Source organism: Oncorhynchus mykiss, chromosome 21 (genome assembly GCF_013265735.2).
Source record: "Oncorhynchus mykiss isolate Arlee chromosome 21, USDA_OmykA_1.1, whole genome shotgun sequence".
Taxonomy (NCBI): domain Eukaryota; kingdom Metazoa; phylum Chordata; class Actinopteri; order Salmoniformes; family Salmonidae; genus Oncorhynchus; species Oncorhynchus mykiss.
In genome coordinates this window covers 44358420-44376712 of record NC_048585.1, presented here as the reverse complement: position 1 = coordinate 44376712, position 18293 = coordinate 44358420, and the positions used below count along the sequence as shown (strand labels likewise).

The following is an 18293-nucleotide window of genomic DNA, read 5'->3' as shown; positions in this document are numbered from 1 at the left end:
AAGACATCGTCTTGACGTGGAAACGTCAGTCACCTGTCCGCATCATGTACAATGGATGTGCGGAGCAATAAGAAATCACTCTTTCCTCTGGGGAAGACGTCAGCTTGGAAGACATCGTCTTGACGTGGAAACGTCAGTCACCTGTCCGCATCATGTACAATGGATGTGCGGAGCAATAAGAAATCACTCTTTCCTCTGGGGAAGACGTCAGCTTGGAAGACATCGTCTTGACGTGGAAACGTCAGTCACCTGTCCGCATCATGTACAATGGATGTGCGGAGCAATAAGAAATCACTCTTTCCTCTGGGGAAGACGTCAGCTTGGAAGACATCGTCTTGACGTGGAAACGTCAGTCACCTGAAACGTCAGTCACCTGTCCGCATCATGTACAATGGATGTGCGGAGCAATAAGAAATCACTCTTTCCTCTGGGGAAGACGTCAGCTTGGAAGACATCGTCTTGACGTGGAAACGTCAGTCACCTGTCCGCATCATGTACAATGGATGTGCGGAGCAATAAGAAATCACTCTTTCCTCTGGGGAAGACGTCAGCTTGGAAGACATCGTCTTGACGTGGAAACGTCAGTCACCTGTCCGCATCATGTACAATGGATGTGCGGAGCAATAAGAAATCACTCTTTCCTCTGGGGAAGACGTCAGCTTGGAAGACATCGTCTTGACGTGGAAACGTCAGTCACCTGTCCGCATCATGTACAATGGATGTGCGGAGCAATAAGAAATCACTCTTTCCTCTGGGGAAGACGTCAGCTTGGAAGACATCGTCTTGACGTGGAAACGTCAGTCACCTGTCCGCATCATGTACAATGGATGTGCGGAGCAATAAGAAATCAATCTTCTGCCTTTTCTTTGTTGAGCGCGCCAACTCCATTTTACCTCAAATGAGTCCTTTTGGAAGTTTTCTTGGTAAGCCATTCGCAGGAAATAATATATTTATGTAAATAGTTATATAACACATGATTTATTTTCATGCCCAATTTAGATATTGAATATTATTTTGTGGTGCTGCTATTCTCCTGGTGTTACATTGGAGTCGGATAGGCTTTTAAAGTATTCTGACATTTCCTGTGTGGATTTCAAGGGTGATCAACAAACAAATGGAGAACCGGGCTGAGAGAGCAGAGCAGTTATTACCTAGAGGATAGACAGAGGATAGATTTCACTTAATGTGCAGGTTGCTCCTGTCTGCTGTTGCTAGGGCTACCGTGACTAGACTCTCTCCTGACGGAGCTGTTGTTTTGTCTTTGTCCAGTCGAAGCTCGCATCCACTACAAGACCGTGGTGATGGCAAGAGGAACTGCCCCTCCCTACCTTCAGGCTATGCTCAAACCCTACACCCCAACCCGAGCACACCTTTCTGCCACCTCAGCCCCCCCCCCTCTAGCTCTGACTCTAATTATTGAGGAAAATGTTACTTTCTATGCCTGTGATATGTGGTTGTCCCACCTCGCTATCTTAAGATGAAGTTGCTCTGGATGAGAGCATCAGCTAAATGACTCAAATGTTGTGGTTTGTTATTGGCACAGCAGAGAGGGTGGCATCAACAATACTGGTCACTGGTCACTGGTCACGGTCAATCCGCCCAAAGGTCAGGATGAGAAAAACAACCTTTCTATGACCGCACAGCTTTGATGGACAGGGAATTTAGAGCAGCGCCAAGACACCATAGAAGAAAAGTGTTGAAACAAGCGTTCTCAGCTATGGGCAATAATCACATTGTACTGTAGCCGTTTGAGAGAAGAAGAAAAAAGGCTCTTTCTCTTTGTGTAATTGTGGCTTTACTGTAGTAACCAGCACAATGTCAAATCCCTTTTCTGGGCTTGTGGGCTTTTCGCCTCGTTGGTTTGTATGCTCGTCGCCGTGAGAATGCAGTGGAGTCGGGCATGGAGCTTTCATCGTTTGCCATTTGTGTGTTTGTGTCGTTCGCTGGCTGGATGGGTGGCTGGCTGGCTGGGTGTTCCAGTGTGACTGCCTGGAGAGTGGCCTAGCCTCCCCAGGGAACCGTTCCCCCCTCATTCCCTCATTCATCTGGCCACTCTCTCATAGAGAGTCTCCATGCACACACACACACACACAAACACATTGCAGCGCAAAGTAGGAAGGAATGCTGACGGGTGCATGCTGCAGTACCGGCCCAGCTACAGACTTGGGTTCCAGTACTTTTCAAAATCCTTTGAGAGTTTGCTTCAGCCTGCTTGGAATGCTAGGTGGGCGGAGTTTCTACCATTTTGTTTGTTTCCATAGCCCACACACTTTCAATATTTAAATCATTTGATTTGCCCATTATGTTAACGATGGCGGATTGGTTGACTTCTACACTTCTAGTATACGTTTTTTTCAAGTGATGAGAAGGGAATCGCCCAACTCATCGGCGATCTCAATAGCCATGTCTTGAAATGTGCAGACAGGCGGATTAAAAGTATGTTTATATTGTCATACTCTGACAGACATCTTTCTAGCTCCGCCCTAAACTTCAGGGATTTTATGGCATTCCCAGATAGCATGGGTTATTGTGTCATTATTCGTTTTACACTTAAAACATGACTCTGCCGTTGTGCTGTCGAATTTTCGACTTTTAGTCTCTGGTATAATAAATTCCTCCCCGCTTTGTTTGAAGTGCATCTTGTGAAGACTTCAGAAAGCCTTCATATAGGCTTCATAAGCACTTCATAGATGCTTCACAAATCATCTATAACCATATATCATGCTCTATAAAGACATGGCATAACTGTGTGACATAGCCATCCATTTATTTGTTCACATTTACTCATCCTTTATAGAGCATGAAATATGGTTATAGATGATTTGGGACCCATTTATGTAGTGCTTATGATGCCTTTATGAATGCTTTATGAAGAGTTCATAAGATGCACTTCAAGTAAAGTGAGACCAAATTCTATACATTAGTTTATACTGGATGAAGCATACATTTTCCTTAACTGTAAATTTGTTGGTTATGCGGCAACTTTCCCTCCATCTTGTCCCAACATTCATTAATTTTAAGTCTTGGTTCCAATAGTTTATTTTATTTTCGCAGAGATTGTCCGTTGGATATGCTCTCTACAAGGTTTTGTATATCTACCCTATCATATGAACATCTGTATCTGACTTGAATAAGATTCCCTCAAGGTTACTATGATGTCCAAAAAAAATGTCTAATTGAAATGTCACGATATGTAACTTTTAAGATTCATGTATTTGGTCAGCCCAAAACGACTTTTTAATTCTGTCATGGAAATAAATGTATTTTTTCCTACCAAGTCATTTTGATGGTTTCTATGGTCCCGTGTGGTTCAGTTGGTAGAGCATGGTGCTTTCAATGCCAGGGTTGTGGGTTCGAATCCTACGCGGGACCAGTATGGGGAAAAAAGTATGAAAATAAATACACTCACTGCTGCAAGTCGTTTCGGATAAGAACGTCTCCTAAATTCTATTATTTCAGTTTTCCATGTGGACCAATTTATCTGTGAATTCTGAAAAGCTATCCAAGGATTGTTCCATAAGGTTGTGTTTTTAGGAAGTGATATTAGTTAATATGTTTCATTGTCTTCCATATTGCTATAGTGTTAACTACAAAGTTTTTCTTAGCTCCATCCTTTGAAAACAGAAAGGATTCTGGGGATGTGCATGTGCATCTTCAATATGATCCCATTGTTCCTCTTTAGTGCATTTCACTATATGTTGTAAGTAAAAGCTAGGGTGGCGAGTTGATACAATTCCAAGACTAGAAAGTTAAAACCACCCTCAGATGTAAAACTTTATTTTTTATTCTTATGAATTTTATTTGTCCATATAAAGTCTGTTATGACCGAGTATACTTTTCTAAAGAATGTTTTGGACATTCTAAAGAATGTTTTGGACATTCTAAAGAATGTTTTGGACGTTCTAAAGAATGCTTGTACACATCTCTAAAGAATGTTTTGGACATTCTAAAGAATGCTTGTACACATCTCTAAAGAATGTTTTGGACATTCTAAAGAATGCTTGTACACATCTCTAAAGAATGTGTACAAGCATATTTCAACATGGCTCACTGCCACGGCAGCTTGGAGTAAGTCTGGTTTTAGAGGAAAGGACTAATGATGCATATGCTCTGTCTGACAAGGTCCATGGTTGTGCTGCTATCACTTTTCTCTTGTCACATCTGTCTTCAAGGGTTATGATATTAGATAAGAGGATCGGGTGCTCCAAGCAAGACGAGAGAAGAGAATACATGTAGAATGCAACAATTCAATGTGTTCGAACTGAATTGGTCTCAAGGGCATGCAGTTGTTCACACAAGGGCTGTGACAATGTCTCGACTGTTTTCAGTAAAATGATTAGCATGATGTAACCCACTCCCAGATAATCTCAGAGTCCTTTCTATTCACACACAGTGACAATAGAACATACCATACCTTATGTAGCTTCTCTTTCACCCTACCCATCTCCTCTTCTGTGTCAATTAGAGATTCACTCACACACACACACACACACACACACACACACACACACACACACACACACACACACACACACACACACACACAGAGAGAGAGAGATCTGTGTGTCTCTCTGTGCCCCAGCAGCAATGCATTGTGGGTATATTCAGAGGCAGGCAGCGGCAGCCGGGCCTGGCAGAACACGCACACACGCACACGCACGCACACACACACACACACACACACACACACACACACACACACACACACACACACACACACACACACACACACACACACACACACACACACACACACACACACACACACACACACACACACACACACACACACACATACCTAACTTATCCCTCATGGGGTGTCTCACAGCCAGTGATGGAGCTGCAGGTGTGCAGCAGGGATTATCTGCAGGGCTGTGTGTCCCATTATGGAGCAACATCAGCATAGCCCTTCCAAGAATAAACAGACCAGCGCTTTGATCGAGAAAGTACCCCGGAGAGAAGGATTCAAACAAAGAATGAAAAGAGGGATGGAGAGAAGGTAGAAGTTTGGGGTGTGTGTATGTGGGGGGGAGGGGACGCCGAGCGTTTAATCTGCATGGATAGAGGCACGCATATACACACTCCGAGCATGCGCGCACACACACTGAGTGTACACACACAATGCTGACTGAGTACACATTGATACTGAATACACACACACACACTGGGTACTCTCATGCATGCTAAATATATACACACACACACACGATATTAATGCACTCAATACTGTGCATACACAGAACAAAGATACACTCATGGAATATTGTCATACACACACACATACACACACCTAAGTAACACAGTCTGGATGTATGCACATAATGAAGTCACTCAGGCAGGAATAATTCATTCTGTACGAGGCATTATCCTCATTTAATGGAAAGACACACATATAAACACTCTCTGTCACGCGTGGATGCAGACATATTTCATTTGCACGACACACACACACACACACATACACATTCTCAAAGGCTTATGATTGTGAATTAGCGATACAGTTGACTGTCACCTTCATTTATCGCTTTGTGGCACAAACGTCACTTCAATGGCAACCAAACTGATTTCTTTATTAAAGCACAGTGACAAGTTCATAGGCAGTTTTTCTAAAAGGTTGCCTGAATGCCAATGTGTATCAATGCACATCACTCAGACCCCCCAGCTAATGTGTAGTGACGTGTGAGAAGATAATGCAACGATGGAAAGCAGCTAACTCGCACATACACTCACACATTTTCACACCTGTCTGATCACTCTGCATGTTTCATGTGTTAATCATGTCACGTGACACGTGTGTACACACACACACACACACACAGATTTTCTCACCTTTCCTTACCGATGCTCCACTCCTGGTTTCCCTTGTTCTGTGTGTGTGTGTGTGTGTGTGTGTGTGTGTCTTTGGTTGTGTGGGTGTGGGTGTGGGTGTGCGTACATGTGTGTGTGTGGCCCTCCAGCGCTTACATAAGAGTTGGAAACAGGTGCAGGTAGAGATTGTGTTTCTGAAACTATTTCTGGGCACACAGGTGGCACAACAACACATCACACTCCCTCTGCAAAGGACGAACAATAGCCAGATGTGAGCCCTGGCATGGTGTGTGTGTGTGTGTGTGTGTGTGTGTGTGTGTGTGTGTGTGTGTGTGTGTGTGTGTGTGTGTGAGAGAGAGAGAGAGAATATCTGAGGATTAAGATATTCACGCCCAGATGTGAGCCCTGGCATGGCACACCGGACCTGTGTGTGTACATGCCTGTGTTGATTAATATCCACAGAACAGAAATCGGAAACGTTTCATTTCCTCTTCCTCTAAATAGCCACAAATCTCCTAAGTGTTGTGAATATAGTCAAACATGTGAACCGTCCCTGTTCCTCAGGATAGCTGCCATGGCATGGGTGTTACGAGACAGTCCGGACCGGACAGGACCGCGTGTATGGTAGGGAGATTACGGAGCCATTTTCACGATGATGGTGGTGCGAGTGAGTAAGAACCATTACTGTGTCCTCTGCATTACGACCAGCACACCTCAGGGAGAACGGAGGGTGGGATGCGGAGAGAGACAGACCGGGAGAGAGGGCGAGGGGAGACAGAGAAGGGTTGTTGCATGGTAAGTTATGAAAGGGGGATGGATAGAGGCGAGTCATTAGAAGTACAAGGGGTGAAGGTAAAAGTGCATTAATGAAGAAACAACGATATAGAGGGATGCAGGAGAAAAGGGTTATTGACGGTACTGAAGAGCATCCTCTAGGAAGAGAATAGAGGATGTGAGATGTACATTAGAGAGAAGCCAGGCAAAGACGAGAATACTTTGAGGCAAGGAGGAGTATGTACGTGAAGGATGAATCCAAGGAACGCACAATGGAGCGAGTGCTAGCAGATGCCCATAGACTTGCAGCCATTGCGATAACGCTAGATAGCATTGGCTGGCGAAAACACCACCAACTGAAAAATGGTATCCATGAGTTCATCTGACTCTGGGAGGGAGGGAGGGAGGGAGGGAGGGAGGGAGGGAGAGAGAGAGAGAGAGAGAGAGAGAGAGAGAGAGAGAGAGAGAGAGAGAGAGAGAGAGAGAGAGAGAGAGAGAGAGAGAGAGAGAGAGAGAGAGAGAGAGAGATGATTAAGAAAGAGGACAAGTTGTTATTCCGTCTCCTCCCCCTGCAAATTGATCCGGTGATCACACACACAGTGGTCTCTGAACTACCATCCATCGATTGATCCGACCAGGGGTGTGTGTGTACCTACAAGTTCACAACGAGTTTTCCTCCACCACCCCATGTAGTGTACGACCCATCTAACTACTGTCCTTGAGTGTGTTCATTTCTCAGAGATAGAGAAACCTGTAGCATCGGTATAGAGAGATTGATGTGTGTGTTACGGCTAGCCTAACACTATAGGAGCAGGGCTTTTTAAAGCAAAACGATAAGCCCCGGGTCACCTAGTCACCGCTTCGGTTGACAGCTGTCACATGTGACATGGTCCCTGAAATACAATATGGAGCAGGTGAATGGAATATCTCAGAAAGGGATGGTTGATGAAATGTATATTTTCTTTACTTATTCAAAATCTTTTTACCTGATTACTTACGTATCTATTTGAAGTATAAACTTAAGTTGTGATTTTCATCACTACTGAAATTTCGACATTTGTTCAACTAGACATTGACTGGTGATAGCTGAAATGGCTATTATATTTGCAGAAGCTCAATTATATCAATGGCATCAGCCATTAGCTATTATCTCTGAGGTAAGGACAAGCGTCCGTTGGAGTAGATTCTGAAATGTGGGCTGTGTTCCGTGGCAGTAGGAGGAAGCAGAAGTTTGGTGTCAGGTCAGTCGGGGTCGCAGTGCCGCGAGAGGAGTGGTCACGTGACAGATGTCATAACAGTCCTGTCACAGAGGCACGGCAAAGACTCACTCGCTGGCTGGCTGCTCATGGAAATCTAGGCCAGCTGAGCCGACGTCACATCAGATTCAGACAAATCCATTACTGTCCAATAACCCAGAATGAAGGTGGATTTTATGATTCTCTTTCTCTTTTTTCCCTCCTGTAAATGACATTTGACCGTGCTTACTGCTTGATAAGTCAAGAACGCAGGTACCAGAAACGTAAGCATTCTTTGGCAGGCGCGTAAAAGCAATGTAACATTTCCGTCCAAAATGGCAGCGGTTCTGTAACATGACATTCAGTTATCCTTTGAATCCTAAACGCAAAAGCAGGTCCGGATCGCTTTGTTTTCCTTCTAAAAAGGGGAGCGAAACAGCGACGTGACTAGATCAGTCGATAAAGAGCAGCATCGGGTACAGGGAGGGATCGTTGGCAAACCCTGGGCATTGATTGGCCAATGACGACCTTCTGCAATTCATCTCATTACTCCTGCCATTCGATGAATCAATTAAGCCGTGGCTGCAGCGGGGTAGCAGAGCACAGCGCTTCACTGGTATGCAACATTCAGCATTCAGCAACATTCAGCATTCAGCAACATTCAGCATTCAGCAACATTCAGCATTCAGCAACATTCAGCACTAGACAGGTATGACTACACGGTGTAGAAGAGAAAATATCATATATCATGTGGAATTAATTAGAGAACCAGGTCATGAATCTGAATCGGTCTTGATGTTTTGTTACCCCACCCTGTTTAGCCCATGAAGAAAACGGATAAATGGGGCAGATATTTTTCATAGTGCCTTATAGTTAAGTGTAGAGTAATATGATCATAGATCTGTGGTTACTTTTATTTCCAATCCACCGATGTGCGAGAATCCCTTCATTGTCATGTAGTCAGCCTGAGCCTAGTGATACAGGGTCATATATTTTCAGGAGTGAAAGTAGATTTCATTTCTTAACGATAAGGACATCCTGTGTGTGCACGCGCTTAATCATGGAATTACATATAGAATCCCTATTAATTCAACAGGATCTCTGTGGGCCGATTCGTAAAGGTTTGTCATGTAACTTTCAAAATGTATTAGCTTTTGTTGTGGCATAAACACAACCAGTCATTATGTTTTCATCTGATTTATCAAACGATCACTTCAAAGGGCTCTTTTCGTAGGCTGCCCGTGCACGTATGGTTGCACATTTTGAGGAATATTCAGAGGTGGAAACTTTCCGTGGGAATTAGAGGGAATATATGGGAATTAACAGAAATATATGCAAATGAATATTAATACCATTTAAATGTAGATGTTTCTTTGCATTGGATATATTTACCATATCATATATAGACAGAAACATAAACCTTTTACCTTATCATAAGTAGACATAATTGCAAATGATTAAATCCTTCCAACAGAAAATAAATAAATACATTTAGTTACGAATTGAACTTTAATTAAATGAATTGACTCTTCACATGGGTGTCACACCCTGATCTGTTTCACAGGTCTTGTTTATTTATTTATTTATTTTTTAATATATTTATTTCACCTTTATTTAACCAGGTAGGCTAGTTGAGAACAAGTTCTCATTTGCAACTGCGACCTGGCCAAGATAAAGCATAGCAGTGTGAACAGACAACACAGAGTTACACATGGAGTAAACAATTAACAAGTCAATAACACAGTAGAAAAAAAAGAGAGTCTATATACATTGTGTGCAAAAGGCATGAGGAGGTAGGCGAATAATTACAATTTTGCAGATGAACACTGGAGTGATAAATGATCAGATGGTCATGTACAGGTGCACATATTGGTGTGCAAAAGAGCAGAAAAGTAAATAAATAAAAACAGTATGGGGATGAGGTAGGTAAAAATGGGTGGGCTGTTTACCGATAGACTATGTACAGCTGCAGCGATCGGTTAGCTGCTCAGATAGCTGATGTTTGAAGTTGGTGAGGGAGATAAAAGTCTCCAACTTCAGCGATTTTTGCAATTCGTTCCAGTCACAGGCAGCAGAGAACTGAAACGAAAAGCGGCCAAATGAGGTGTTGGCTTTAGGGATGATCAGTGAGATACACCTGCTGGAGCGCGTGCTACGGGTGGGTGTTGCCATCGTGACCAGTGAACTGAGATAAGGTGGAGCTTTACCTAGCATGGACTTGTGATTGTCTTGTGATTGAATTGTGTATGTCATATAAAATATATTCACCCCACCCAGTATTGTAATCAAAATTTACCAGAAAGCATGTAGCCCTTGGCTCAGACAGTGTAGTAGTGTGGGCTCAATAGCATCTCATCAGTGTGCAAGATCTTGAGAATCAGCTGTACATGTGATGGAAGAATGCACTGTGCATGCAGAGGGTTGCAATTCCATTGAATTGGGGATAGTTTAACCAAAATATGCCACAAGACCTAGAATTGCCTTATGTGTATCCCACAAAAAAAAGGTTCACTGTTATAAGCTAACATTTTTGATGAATTTAAGCAAAATTTCCCAAATTCCAGGTCTTAACTTCCCATGGAAAATTTCCGGAAAGTTTCTGACCCTTTGCAACCCTACGTGCACATTCATCCTCTAAACAGTGGCTGAATGGAAAGAGACATCTTTTACTTAAAACACCACAAAGAGTAAAGACATTTTGGCAATTGTCATTAATCCAGAATTGATGCATCCACTGCTGTCCGCCCGCCGTCTCGGTGTCGGCCATTCATCTCTGCCTTGGCAAAACGTCAGTGTTCTCGTCGAACCACATCACATTTAGGAGCGTAGGCTATACCACTCGTTTTCAAGTCCATTCGCTCATTTTTCATGCCTCTGGCATGCGGTAGCCTAATGATACTGTAAATAAGGGTGTAATAGCCTACAGTTTTCTTAAAATTTTGTTTTAATTATTGTGATAGGCTGATGTTTTACCAGTATGGGGTACAGTACCTCCACTATTTATTTTGCCAGAACACCGTACCGGACTGCACTGCCTTACTTTCACCCATGGATATTTTGCATACCACCATGAACATCCTAGCTTCCCTTCATGGTCACATTGTCTTCGTCCCAAATGGCACCCTATCCCCTACATGTTTTATGTCTTCGTCGCCAAACCCACTGGCTCCAGGTCATCTATAAGGTATAGCTCCGCCTTATCTCAGCTCACTGGTCACCATAGCAACACCCACCCGTAGCACGCGCTCCAGCAGGTATATTTCATTGGTCATTCCCAAAGCCAACACCTGCTTTGGCCGCCTTTCCTTCCAGTTCTCTGCTGCCAATGACTGTAACGAATTGCAAAAATCATTGAAGCTGGAGTCTTATATCTCCCTGTCTAACTTTAAGCATCAGCTGTCAAAGCAGCTTACTGATCACTGTACCTGTACACAGCCCATCTGTAAATAGCCCATCCAACCAACTACCTACCTCATCCCCATATTTGTTTTTGTTTTTCTGCTCTTTTGCACACCAGTATTTCTACTTGCTCATCCTCATCTGCACATCTATCACTCCAGTGTAAATTGCTAAATTGTAATTACTTCGGCACTATTGGCCTTTTTATTGCCTTACCTCATTCATTTGCACACACTGTATACAGATTTTTCAATTGTGTCATTGACTGTACGTTTGTTTATCCCATGTGTTGTTGTTTTTGTTGCACTGCTTTGCTTTATCTTGACCAGGTCGCAGTTGTAAATTAGATCTTGTTCTCAACCGGCCTACCTGGTTAAATAAAGGTGAAATAAACATTTAAAAAATAAATAGAACCCTATGGACCCTAGTCAAAAGTAGTGCACTACTGTAATAGGGAATAGGGTGCCATTTGAGATGCAACAATTGTCGGTGCCGTCAGGCCGAGCCAGCTGCCAGGCTTCACCTCGTCAGAACTCTCCCTCCCAGCAGGTGGGCCCATTTGTCATTACACTTTTAGTAACAGCCATATTAATTTTTCATTTTTTTTTTTATGTCTTGTCAAGATCTTAGCCAGACCACTCTATTAAAGTTATTAGTCTGTGTTCAATGTTTATGGGTTTTGGATGAGGCAGCGGGCTAGCGTCGTGTCAAGGCGCCTCTGGGAGGGAAGAGGGGAAGTGATGGCGCCTTGCTCCTGGACGAACCTCTTGTCTGGGCTCGTGGTCACAAAGCGCCTCAGAGGGACCGTATCCTCGATCAGCACGGCTGCTCACTGCCACCGTATCTATCCACCCTGTTGGCTCATTTACACACATGGGATTATCAAGTCACACCGTTCTGTCTGGATCTTGTTGTGGTGAGCAAGTGGTTAGTGACGTGTGAATGTGATTGAATGTGAACATTTACAGTATGTGCAAGGTCCCCCAACCCAAGGGAGATGATTCATGTCAGGTTTTGGTGTTTTAGAAGGTTGTCACTGATAAAGTGAAGGATATGAACAGTATGGGAACCACATTTTGTGATCCCAAACTTTTGAAAAAATAAGAACTTGACAAATAGTCCTAAACCTTGGAAAGGTTTTCCACAAGAGGTCCAATATTTGTGCAGGACTAATTCCTATCATCTGTTTTTAATGCCCTCTCTCTAAACTCTAGTTAATTTCCACCAGTGGAGCTCCAGTATTCGAGGGCCAGACACTGGTCACTTGTCCCAGCCACCCAGAGTGGGTACAGGTCTCCTCAGGTCTCCCTGGTCCTGGAGAGGCCTTTCCATAGTTCCCACCCTGCTCCTCAACAAGCTAACATTTCCACAAGTATGACCACAAACGCACGCAAAAGCACACACACACAAACACACACACACATGGCCGCTTGTTAAACATGAAGTAGTACTTCATACTTGCTGGTATTTACTCACTTTGGGGGAAACCGAGGATGATGATGATGATGATGATGATGATAACCTGTAGATACTTCAGTGACTCTGGATAAGGAGGATTGTTGTATGAGGGCCAGTGGAGAACTTTTATGTATGTGTGTCCCAATTGACACCCTATTCCCTATTAAGTGCACTTGGACTCACAGGACCCTGGTAAAAAGTAGTGCACTACGTAGGGGTTTGGGCGCCATTTGGGACGCATACTATCTGGCCCTTCCGATAAGAGTGTTAGCCTGGTCACATATCTGTTTGTGCTGTGCAGCCAGGTCCTATTGTTTGGCTTGACTTGGAGAGTTTCTGGTCCACCTTGATTACACCGGTTTAGCCTTTAGCTCTCCGGCGGTGTTATTACGAGGACCCGTCGTTTTTCCTGGCGTAGTCAGGAACAAGTTAGTCCGCAGCCTCCTGAAGTGTAGAGTAAATGTATCTACTCTTAGACACGTTTATCAGCTGTTGTTTTTTCAAACTGTTTTTACAACATGGCTTCCTTTCCCTTAGCATCCCTCTCTCCCACCCCCTTCCTTCTAATAACCTACGGTGAATTTGCCCTGACTCAGCATATTTTCTCACTGATATTACCAATTTTTTCCCCCGCTTACACTTGTGAGGGAGTTGAGCAGATATTAGTGGGTAACATCAGCAGAATGAGGATAGGTGGGAATGGGTAAGCATTACTGTCTGGCTTCAAGGACAAGCTAGGTTGCAGAGAGAGGGTGTGTCCATAGTGCCCTACTTTTGACCAAAAGTAGTGAACTATATAGGGACTAGGGTGCCATAGAGGCCTCAACACTGTACTAAACTGATCACACACTGAACACTGGGCTTTCTCATTTTCTTTCATTTTCACTTATTATTTTTCTCTCAGTCCATCTCCCACCGTTCTCTTGTTCTCTCATTTTCTCTCTCTCTCTGTCTCTCGTTCTCGCTCTCTTATTCTCTCTTTCTCTCTTGCTCATTCTCTCTCTTCCTCTCTCGCTCTCTCTCTCTCTGTCTCGTTCTCTCTCTTCCTCTCTCTCACTCGTTGTCTCTTCCTCTCTCTCTTTCTCTCGTTCTCACTCTCTTTCTCTCACTTGTTCTCTTTCTCTGACTTGTTCTCTCTCTTCCTCTCTCTCTTGTTCTCTCTCGTTGTCTCTTTCATTCTCTTTCTCTCTCTCGTTCTCACTCGTGTTCTCTCTGTTGTTCTTGCGCTCTCGTTCTCGTGCTCTCTCGCGCTCTCTCTCATTCTCTCTCTTGTTCTCTCTCTCTTTAGAATTCATTTTAATATTCTTCTATTGGCTTTTAAATCAACCAACGATTGTTCACCCCAATACTTAATTTATGTACCCAGTAGGTCCCACAGGTCCTCTGATACTGGCCTTTTACCTAGCCAAAGCCTAGGACCAAGGGGCATGGAGAGGCAGCCTTTACTTATTATGCCCCCAGCCTCTGGAATAGCCTGCCAGAGAACCTGAGGGGGGCCACAACTGTTGACATACACTATATATACAAAAGAATGTGGACACCCCTTCAAATTAGTGGATTCAGCTATTTCAGCCACACCAGGTGCTGACAAGTGTATTAAATCGAGCACACAGCCATGCAATCTCCATAGACAAATATTGCCAGTAGAATGGCCTTACTGAAGACCTCAGTGACTTTCAACATGGCACCATCATAGGATGCCACCTTTCCAACAAGTCAGTTTGTCAGATTTCTGCCCTGCTAGAGCTTCCCCGGTCAACTGTAAGTGCTGTTATTGTGAAGTGGAAGCAACAACAGGAGCCAGAACAATAGGAGCAACAACAGCTCAGCTACGAAATGGTAGGCCACACAAGCTCACAGAACGGGACCGCCGAGTGCTCGGGACCGCCGAAAATCGTCTGTCCTGCAACACTCACTGCCAAGTTCCAAATTGCCTCTGGAAGCAACGTCAGCACAATAACTGTTCGTCGGGAGCTTCATGAAATGGGTTTCCATGGCCGAGCAGCCGCAATGAAGCCTAAGATCACCATGCGCAATGCCAAGCGTCGGCTGGAGTGGTGTAAAGCTCGCCACTATTGGACTCTGGAGCAGTGGAAACACGTTCTCTGGAGTGATGAGTCACGCTTCTCCATCTGGCAGTCCGACGGACACATTTGGGTTTGGTGGATTCTAGGGGAACGCTACCTGCTTTTTATTGTTATTGTTTATTGTTATTCTTTAGTTTTTTTATCCGCTTATGTTTGTTGTGTAGTAAATATAGTTTTGATTGTCATTGTTTGTCCATTTTTTTTCCTGTGAAGCACATTGTGCTGCATTCTATGTCTGAAATCTGCTGTATAAATAAAGCTTGATTTGATTTGATCTTGTGGTGGCTGTCGTGGGATGCTCAGCTGGCAGGGATGCCAGGGCAATGTGGTAGTAATGAGTTAATGAGTGTTGTAACAGCCAAATAGTGGACAACACCTGGCGTCATAGCTCTCTCTCTCTTTCACTCTCTGTCTCTCGCCCTCTCTCCCCCTCTGCTCTTTCTCTGTCCCTCTGTCTCTTCTCTATCTCTGCCTCTCTCTCCACTCCTAAAGACTCCCAGTCATATCTCCCTCACCCAGCTCCTCAATAACAATTACCCTTATCCCCCTCTTCTTTCTAATATCGGGCCCGTTTTAATCCCTCTCTCTCTACCGCCCCAAAAAAGGTATGGATGAGTTCTCGAGAGCAAGTTAGGTGAGAGTGTGAGAACACACACACACACACAGGGCGGCAGAGGTGAGTGGCGAGGCCACAGTAATACCCGTGTGCAGAGGGGTGTTTCAGGATCGAGAGGAGGAAAGGAATGCTCCACAGAATAATGAAGAGAGGGATGAAGGGAGAGAGAGGTAAAGGAGAGAGGAGTAAGGGGAGGAGAGTGGCTAGAACTAAAAATAGACTAGCTCTGGCCTCTCTCTCTCTCTCAAATTGGCTTTTGCAAAGTCACATATGCCCCGAGCAAAAGATTTGGAAAAAAAGATTCTCCACTCTTCTCATTCCACTCCCCTGTTTTTTGTTTTCCTATACAGATAGGTAGAGGGAGAGAGAAAGGAAAGTCTCCCTCCATTTTTAGGTTATTATTATGATTTTCCTCATTTGGCTTGACAGGTGTCTTGGTCAGTAATGACTAGGTCTGTTGCGGTGACCGTATTACCACCACAACGGCAGTCACGAGTCATGAAGGCAGTCAAATTCCACGTGATCGTTTAGTCACGGTAATTAGGCTTCTCCAAGCTCTGATGCTGCTGATGGTCATTAGTAGCCAACCAAACTTGCTAACTGCCTGGTACTCAGCACTATATTGGTCCTCTAATCACTCTGACATCAATGCAAATGTAATCAAAAAATCAAATCAAATACTTCATGAGAGCACATGAGCTCATGTTGCGCAGCATTGTGATGGCTACTAATAAAAAGAGAAGGATCCCATCAGCTTTCTATAGGCTAGGCCAACTATATTTATTTCTCAACATTCCTAATATTAAGCACATTGCATCACTGTACAACAGGAGTATAGCTTACCTGGCTGACATGGCAATGATTCACAGGAAAAGCATCATCCATTCGCTATTTAAGTACATAGATGACATGTATTTTTTTCCCTTGCCCCTGTTTAGATACAGGGGCGTGATAATAGTCCGTTCTACATCAAAACAAATTTCACACAAATGAGTTAGTATGTGTAAAGACAAGATTAAACCAAGATTAGTCTGCTGGTTGACAATATTAGCCTATCACTTGTGAATTATATATTATCACTTGTGAATGATGCCCAGCTTAAGGCAAGAAACAATGCCTTTTTTTGGGTGACTTTTTCGAATCATAGTCGCAAACGTCATGTAGCCTAGCCCATAGGCCTATATGTTTTTTTAATAAGGTTTGTATCACAACCAAAGTGGCCAAATAACTTCTAAAAATGAAGCGCATAAATCCGCTATACAAGGGGTGCAATGCCTAACTGGCATATATAAGAGGAGTGTGAGTTTCAAGCTTGGGGAAAATAATTTTCACAATAAAAATGCACCTTTAGAATCGGATTTGTGGTCACTTTGATAGTGGTATTTTCCCGCTAATGGATCATTTGCTCTTTTACTGCCGTGTGCACATTGCTGTGTTTATAGTGATGAAATATAAAATAGCCTAATCATTTACCAACATTTTAAGTTAAACGTTCTGATCTGTTCCATCAGACTCAAAGCGTTTTTTTTTTTTTATGCTAGTGGTTATGCCTCCGGGTGGCGCAGTGGTTAAGGGCACTGTACTGCAGCGCCAGCTGTGCCACCAGAGACTCTGGGTTTGCGCCCAGGCTCTGTCATAACCGGCCGCGACCGGGAGGTCCGTGGGGCGACGCACAATTGGCCTAGCGTCGTCCGGGTTAGGCCGGTAGTGATATCCTTGTCTCATCGCGCACCAGCGACTTTCAGCCTTCGTCGCTCCCGAGCCCGTACGGGAGTTGTAGCGATGAGACAAGATAGTAGTACTAAAAAATTGGATACCATGAAATTGGGGAGAAAAAGGGTTATAAAAAATAAATAATAATATATATTTTTTAAATCAATAAAAATGCTAGTAGTTGTATTAATTTGGGATCTATCGCATCCCACAACTGCTCCAGACTATGTTTGGAATATTTATTTCTCGCACAGAATAGAAAAGGTTAACTTTTTTTACTATGGGGAATAGTAGATAGTGATTTTGCTGTTCATTAGGCCTACTCATCCTTTTGGCTGAAGAAAAGTACATGTGGGCAGTTCTTCCAATATCTTCAATATGTGTAACAGTATAGATTCCATCTCTCTCCTCACCCCTACCTGGGCTTGAACCAGGAATCCTCTGCACACATCAACAACTGCCTCCCACGAAGCATTGTTACCCATCACTCCACAAAAGCAGCAGCCCTTGCGGAGCAAGGGGGACAACTACTTCAAGGTCTTAGAGCGAGTGACGTCACCGATTTGAAACACTATTAGCGCGCACCCCACTAACTAGCTAGCCATTTCTCATCGGTTACATTCACCCCCCTTTTGACCTCCTCCTTTTCCACAGCAACCAGTGATCCGGGTCAACAGCATCAATGTCTCAGAGCGAGTGACGTCACCAATTAAAACGCTATTAGCGCGCACCCCTCTAACTAGCTAGCCATTTCACATCGTTTACATTTGCACCTCGTAATTGGATAAGGACGCGTGCAGTTGTGTCCCTGATGTGTCTGTCTTCACTTGTAGCCTGTGAGAAAGACCCGATCACGTGATGGAGAGCCATGTGAGTGAGAGATGCTTTGGAGCAGACAGCACTCAGGGAGAAGGGTATTATAATTAAGGATTTTTTTAGGGTGCATTACGGCCACACAAAGGGGATGCAGCCGGGAAATTCTAAGCATTATCAAGTGCTGGTCAAATTGTGAATGAGAGACTGATGTAGTGTGTACAGCCTGCGCAAAAAACAAAGCAGAGCTCATGCCTTTTATGCGACTTTCTTCAAATCATCTGTAAGGGCTGTTGGAAGGAGTGGAGGACCAAGGTGCAGCGTGGTACATGTTCATCTTTATTATTTGAACTGAACACTGATTTACAAAAATAACAAAGAGAATGAACG

At 43.8% G+C, this 18293-nt stretch overlaps 1 protein-coding gene and 1 non-coding gene across 5 annotated transcripts in view; both read left to right on the top strand.

The window, feature by feature from the left end:
• Positions 1-18293, top strand: part of LOC110500852 (neuroligin-2-like) — a 210935-nt gene that overhangs the window by 13580 nt on the left and 179062 nt on the right. The window lies entirely within an intron of this gene.
• On the top strand, positions 3298-3373 carry trnae-uuc. The gene has a single exon. It is a non-coding gene; the product is annotated as a tRNA-Glu (tRNA).